At 40.6% G+C, this 7,336-nt stretch overlaps 1 long non-coding RNA gene across 1 annotated transcript in view; it reads right to left on the minus strand.

Annotated features, from left to right (window-relative positions):
- Positions 1-2,104: 2,104 nt before the first annotated feature.
- The window catches only part of LOC116690567 (uncharacterized), a 6,976-nt gene continuing 1,744 nt past the window's right edge, over positions 2,105-7,336 (minus strand). Inside the window, exon 3 of the long non-coding RNA XR_004332289.1 lies at positions 2,105-2,209. This is a non-coding gene — a long non-coding RNA (uncharacterized LOC116690567). The remainder of the gene's footprint in view (positions 2,210-7,336) is intronic.

A 7,336-nucleotide genomic window follows, 5' to 3' on the forward strand; every position in this document is an offset into this window, starting at 1 on the left:
ATTGAGAAGGTAATAGGGGGTTTGTGAGAAAATCTGAAGGCCATTTGACTGGTTTGTAAAAAATTGTTTTGTTATACAGTTACATGAACTGTAACTGCAATGAAAAATGTATCAAAACATTGTTGAACGTGCACAGCACAGGTACTATGTCCTACTATATATTATATACTAGGGCTGAGCGATATGGAGAAAATCAGATATCACAACATTCTTGACCAAATACCTAGATATCGATATTGCGGCGATATTGTAGCGTTGACAACTGATTCTTTGACAAAATATATTCACACTTAATGAATAAATAAATAATCGTCAGTAATAATGGAGTGATGGAGAGCTTTTGTTTTTGTTTGTCAGTATGTGCGTATGTTCGGGATGTATGTTTTCTTTTCTTTTTTAATTTTTATTGTTATGTCCCCTCAAGCTGTTTTGTTAATTGTTTTGTCTAAATGTGAATGTACTGTATGTTTTCTTTGACTGTAAGGACCCCCTCGAAAACGAGATGTCACATCTCAAGGGATTATTCCTAATAAAGAATTTTTTTCAATTTTAATTTGGATATAATGACTAAGTGGGTACAGGCAAATAGCAGAACAGCTAGAACAGTCTGGTAGCTTCAGAAAATGACATCACTTTACAGAAGCGAAACCTATAAAACCAGGAAAAGACAACACTTATGTCATATCACGATATTACAATATCCAAAATCGAAGACGATATCTAGTCTCATATCACAATATCGATATAATATTGATATATTGCCCAGCCCTCCTATATACTACTACTATAAGGTACTTTTGTCTGACAGTGTAAGGCTGCACAGAGCAAGAGTAAATCTAAAAAAGTCAGTCAATAGGAACACATCTTTATGGATGTAGGACGCTGCGGTGGAGTGGACGTTCTGCTAAGACGTTCCCATAACTAGTTAAAAGTCTTTCCCCACACTGCACTAAAGCATGACTGAAACCTCGGAGCAGTTCGGTGCTGTGTGCACCACAGGCAAGAATTTTAAACAGGTGCTTCTTGATTTAAGCAGTTTTTTCATCACATACATCAGCATGTACTTCAAGGTTTTTTCTCTCTCCAGATAAATTATTTTAAATCAGCCGACTTACATGCAGCAGTTATATTTAAATGTGGGTGCAAGTATTTATTGAGAAGGTGTCTGTGCTCCGACGCTGTCCGTCCCCGAAGGCTGCGTAGAGAGAGATTGGGGAGTGACGGTAGCAAATGTCCCTCCACCAAAAGAAAACCAGGTTGGGCAGCAACACTGACCATACATGCAAAGGATGTTTTATATACTGAATATATAAGGCCCAATAGATGGTTGCTGAAGATTTGTGTCCCCATGCATTCAACATTTTTATTTTGTTCCTGCATATTCTAGTACGAAGTAATAAAACAAATCAGTAGAAAATACAAATGAGCAGCTGATTAGTCCTCAAAGTGTGTATTGTCACTTTTTTATAAATCTAATCAATGTTAATGTTTTTCAAGTATGAAATACATGTACATTCTTGGAACTTTGTTTTTGCTAATAAAAATTAACTATTAATATTTATTGAGCTGAGTATGCAATGTGTGACTGGAGCACCACAACAAGCTTGTCTCCCTAAAGTAGTTTGCAGGCTTCCCTTCATTTAAATATGTAAGTGTTTTACTTTAATTTTTTTTTATTTTACTTTAAAATCCTCCAGGTTTACAATAGGAATGTCATGATACACAAGCCCACTTAGTTTGTTGCTGTTGATTCATCTTGGCAGTCAACAGCAGCTGACGGCAAACATTTTTTTAAATATATTTGTTGGTTTAATATCAAAAGTGTACTGAAGTTTCTCAACCAACTCGTAAAATACGGACGGTGGCTGTCAGCGTCTAAAGGGAGGAAAAAGTTGCCCTTCAGTTTGTATAACGTAATGGGGAGAGCAGCAGCTACACAGGGTTAAGCGAGTTGTATGTAAGGCAGAAATTCCACGCAGGGAGGTTGGTTGGGGGGGGGAGGGTTGGGGGGGTGGGTGGATGTGTCAAACACAAGACTTTCACCCAGGAGACTGGGTTTGTCTTCCGCTTGGCACCTTTCCTAAAGTTGCTTTCTTCTTTAACCTTCCCGTTCCCACGTGTCACGGATACGTAAGCCCACCCACGACCTTTTCCTTAACATAACAGCGTCGAAAAGGACGCCAGTAGTCCCGACCAAGCAAGTTTGGTTCTGACTCGATCTTTATCACATTTAAGGTTTGTGATCACTGAGAAGCTGATTGCAGTAATTGTTTTCTATAGACTCAGAAAAGGATTTTAAAATCTCCTTTAAACTCTCCTAGATTTCAGAAAATCATTTGTTTGTTCAGATTGTTAAACTCAATGCACTCAAATTAGTAGATTACCTCTGAGCACTCAAATATGTATTAACAGGGTTGTTAGGCCATTGGTTAACTCTTTCCCCCCCGCACCCTATTTGTTTCCTACTGCTGGAACCATTTATTACATAAAAAAGGCATCATAAATCTTAAAAATACAAATTTCTTGGCCCCTCGAAGGATTGTGCACTTATAGCACGTCACAATTCTTAAAGAAAGGGTGATTAATTTGGTGAAAAGATCAAATCAACACTCTCTCGTGTGTGTTTTCCTGCCCCTCTGGCTGCAGCCTCATGTGGCCACGGGTCTTCCTGTCAGCGGAGTTGACGGGTGGCAACAGGTGAACTGGAGTGAGTTGGGAATGTTTGTTCACAACCACAGGCATGCGCTGCGTTGGGTGCATTATATGGCCCTTAAAGTTATTACTCACACCGGCTTATTCCAACTCCAAACACGCTGGGTGTGAACTATAATACAATTGAAAAGACATGCTGATGCAGCTCCATGTCTCTCCTCTCAATTTTATCTACCCACTGAAGGACACCGGTGACTATGTGGAAGAGTTAATGAGGTTCAGATGCTCTTTGCCGTTTCATTAAGCATCACAACCAGTAGCCGTGTGGCCTCGGCTCACTTGCCACACTCAAGTTGTCTAATAATGACTGAGCAACCCATAAAGCTCAAGCTAGTTGGAGCATTACATTAAAAGTGGCAAGGTGAAGGTCTTAAGTGATTCCTGCTGGGACCACCATAGTGCGAGTGGAGTGAGTCACTTTTAGAGAGCTTTCAGGTGACGCAACAACTTTTCTGTGGCGTTCACATGAGTCCTTAGGTCCTTGGCTGAAATTATTCTTTAAAAGTCACAACAGTACCACTTACAGTAGCTAATGTACATGTTTGAGTAGCAGTTGGTTTTGAGTGCTACTATATGGAAACCCCTTTGAACAGGAACCTGCTGAAAACCAGTTTTTAAACTGAGTCAGACCCGTTTATGTTGTAATATAATGTTACTTTTAACTTTCCTGTATAATAAATATGAATGAATGAACAACATATGTTGAATTGCTTAGATCTCTTGGGTAATAAAGTCAGATCCATCGGAACTGGAAACAAAACATGTCACCTTACCCATCCAACCCCTCTACGAGAAGAAAAAATAGAGAGAGGTCTTTGGGAATGTGGTCCAACGGGGCAAGTTTTAATTGTTCTTTAATTTCAGCTAGTATTGGTCATGTTTCATGTGGTCTAGAGACAAAAACACATTGTGGGAATATTCTGGAAGACGCCGGCAGCAGAAACAGTGAACACTGAGTTAAATGTTCGGTACGTCAAAACTTACTTGACAAAGGCGTTTCCTTATTTCATTTAGCGCATCAACTCTTTTTTGATAAAAGTTTGAAAAAAACACCCTAAGCGAGCGTACGTATGAAAATATGTAAATGAAAAAAACGGCTATTGTTGATTTTGATCTTTTACTGGATTTGCTGACAATTCCAGAAATCTAGAATGCCAGACTAATCCTTCAAATACAGCGTGAAAATGATCCAATAAATAAGATTAAAGTATCCACAGTCCATCTCTAAGTCAACAGTTTTTTTTGTGGCGACAGCAGACAGACTCTGAAGTCATTTTTCTCCCTTTCGCCACTTTGACACAGCCGCTGTCCTTTGGCTTTCGGCGGCAGTACAGTCAGACGGATCACTTCGGCTAAAACTTTCTGTGCCTCATTGCACTCAAGGAGCTTATTGCCCGTTGGGATGCAGCCACAGAATCTGCTCTCCAATAACAGCAGCAGTGACGCAGCACACAGGCTTGATTCCTGACCGGCAAATCAGCGTGACAGCTACTTTAAGCCTTACATCCCTGCTTCAGGCCCCCTTCTGTCATCGCTGGTGCCGTCCCATGTCTCTGAGAGGGAATGTGGCGTGAATTAAGATTCCTCAAAGTGCTGTTTTACACAACGTGACTGAACCACCCAGTCTGACTGGGAGCCCCGGGGGGTGGGGGGGTGGGAATGGTGTTGAGACTGTTGGCGTGAATTCATGAATCTGCAATAGTAGCTAGAATACACTGTCACATTAGATGACGGGCTAGAGTTGCAAAATTGGGTCATTGCAGTGGGTGGAGATGCCATGACTACAAATAGGAAGAAAAACATGTTCATCAGCAGTAATTTAGCTTTGAATTGTTTTTAATTTGGCACGATGATGGGAAGGAAACATCAATACTATGAAAGACATAAAGGAACAATGTATCTGGTTGATATAAACAGTTATACAGTCTATATCCACAACCTTCCACTTCTGGGATTGTTCAGGTGTCGTCCTGGAAATTCCGCCAGATGTCCTTCATTTCAGCCGGATGTCCGTTACCTTACGCTTTCTTTGCGTTGAATATTCAAACTCAATTTCTGAGGACTATAACTGCTCCTCAGATCTCTGCAGGGTAAATCCAGACAGCTATCTGTCCAATCTGAATTTTCTGTTGCACGACTCAAACAACTGTTGTTGTGTGTGTACGCCCCTAAGGTGTTTGTGATTGGTTTAATGAAATGCCAATAAACCAGAGCATGTTTTTTTGCCATCCCAGAATGCTGTGTGGACTAGTTAGACCCTCCTCCGCAGCGCTGTAGAGGAAGGTCTGGCAATGGAGGCTAGTTAACAGCCAATATCAGCTCGCCACAGGTCTGCACAAGCATTTTAACTTTCAGCTTATTTGTGTCATATAAAACATCTGAGATCTCAGACTCCCTCCTCGTTGAATATGTATTAAAAAACTCATGCACGTGAAATATGATAATCTAAGACATAAATAGTGCAGACGTTGAAATATGGAGATCAAATATAAAATACTAGGCAGTAAAATGAATAAACTGTCATGCAAATCAGAATGTAAATGAATATGCATAATGAGAAGTGATAATATACAGAGATGTAAACAGGTAGTAAAACACTAAATAAAAGTATATAAAAGGTAAAGTGACATTTATAGGATGGAATAAGGTTTAGCCAGGAGCCAAGCCCACTGAATAAAACAAAACAAAAATTTTAGCTGCTGTTTTACACTGGAATACTGATTCATAATTCCCAGTGAACCTTTTTATCTCCTAGACATTTTTTACTGTGCATATTCCTGAGAAATTCAGCCCTTGTTTGGATCTCCATTTTTCTGTAATACTGAGTCATTTAGCCGGGGTTAGTGGTGGGTCAAGTAGACCACGTTAGTGCAGTAAAATGTTATCTTTATCTCGATCAGCCACATCATCCGACGAGCGTGTGATCAGAACAAAGTACGCTAACATAACTAACACTAATCCCATAACCCCAGGTTGCAGCTCTGAAGCTGATGATGATCGTTATCGACGGGAGGCGGCACGTGGAAGGTGACGCGTCTGTAATCACGAGTCTGAGCCGGGCTCAAAACTTCTGGCGGGTTGGGGGTACAGCGGGGGTGTAATCAAATCAAAAAGCAGACTGAGTAAAAAACACTTTGGTTTGACCTCCCGCCCGCTAGACTACTGGAAGTACCAACCCCCTGAGTCCCAGCGGAGACTTCCTGGTTAAGGAAAGGTAGAATCACTAAAGTAAATAAATAAAAACCAGCAGCTGTCTAGTTAACAGGCACCTCCTGCCTCTAAGCTGGAAAATACACAGAGCCTAAAAGGCTACACACACGGACACACACACACACACACACACACACACACGGACACACACACACACACACACACACACACACACACACACACACACACACACACACACACACACACACACACACACACACACACACACACACACACACACACACACACACACACACACACACACACACAGCTTTATCTCATTTATAATTAAACAAAATCTGTTGTGGTTCAGTATTAAAATGTATGTGGTGTAAGGTATATAGGCTGTGTGTTAGAATTCAGAGCCCCTCTTTTTCTTCTTTGGTGGTTATGTGACAAAATACCTTGTGACCCCTTTACCTCTCCCCTTTTTGTAATACTGTTTGAGAGAGGAGAGTGTATTTTCTTTTTGGCTCATTCCTTACTTTAATTCATTCCATTATTTCTTGCATTATTCTGTTTATATTCTTTGTTTCCCACACTTCTATGATGTCTGTTTCAACCTTTCTGCATCTTAATTTTAACAGACATACTGTGTGTCACTTTATTGTTGTCTAACGAGTTTTTAGGACTTAGTGTGGTTCTTAAATTCCCAGCAGACAACGCTCACTTCCGTTTGGTGTGTGTGTGTTAACGTGTGTATTGTAGAAGTTTGAGCTGGCCGTTCTGTTATATGACGAGGCCTGTCTATTCATCAGGTACATTTTAACATAGCATTGCTGTATTATTGTATTACACATATTACTTTAGTCCATTGTAAATGCGTCCCTTGTTGTGATGCTGTTTGGGAGAGTTGGAGCGGGCCGTTCGGTTACATGACAGGATTTGTCTATTTAGGTTTGTCACCAGAATAAACGGACACCATCCTAAAGAGATGCTGGTGTCACGGTGTGGTGAAGTTATTATACACAATGCAAAATTTCACCAGTCACACACACACACACACGCATGTCTGTCAGTTTTTTGACAGACGTTTAGAGCTGACACCCACTGTCACATGAAAACACACGTGGGTCTATATAATCTCATGTGCCTGTACGTGTGTGAACACAAAGACACAGTTGCAGGGAACACACATGCTTTTACTTTACAATACTAGGGAGGACCTGATTCTATTCAATACAATTTCATAGTGTCAAATTATTACAGCGTTATCTCAGGACACTTTACAGATTGAGTACGTCTAGACCACATACTAGAATTAACAAAAGAAAAACAAAAGAAACTCAAAAATTCCCCCGTGAGCATTGGTGCAACAGCGGCATGGATGGAAAAACTTCCTTTTAACAGGCAGAAACATCGGACAGAACCAGGCTCATGTGATTGGCTGAGAGAGAGAGAGAGAGAGAGAGAG

This window comes from Etheostoma spectabile, chromosome 6 (genome assembly GCF_008692095.1).
Source record: "Etheostoma spectabile isolate EspeVRDwgs_2016 chromosome 6, UIUC_Espe_1.0, whole genome shotgun sequence".
NCBI classification, from domain to species: Eukaryota; Metazoa; Chordata; class Actinopteri; order Perciformes; family Percidae; genus Etheostoma; species Etheostoma spectabile.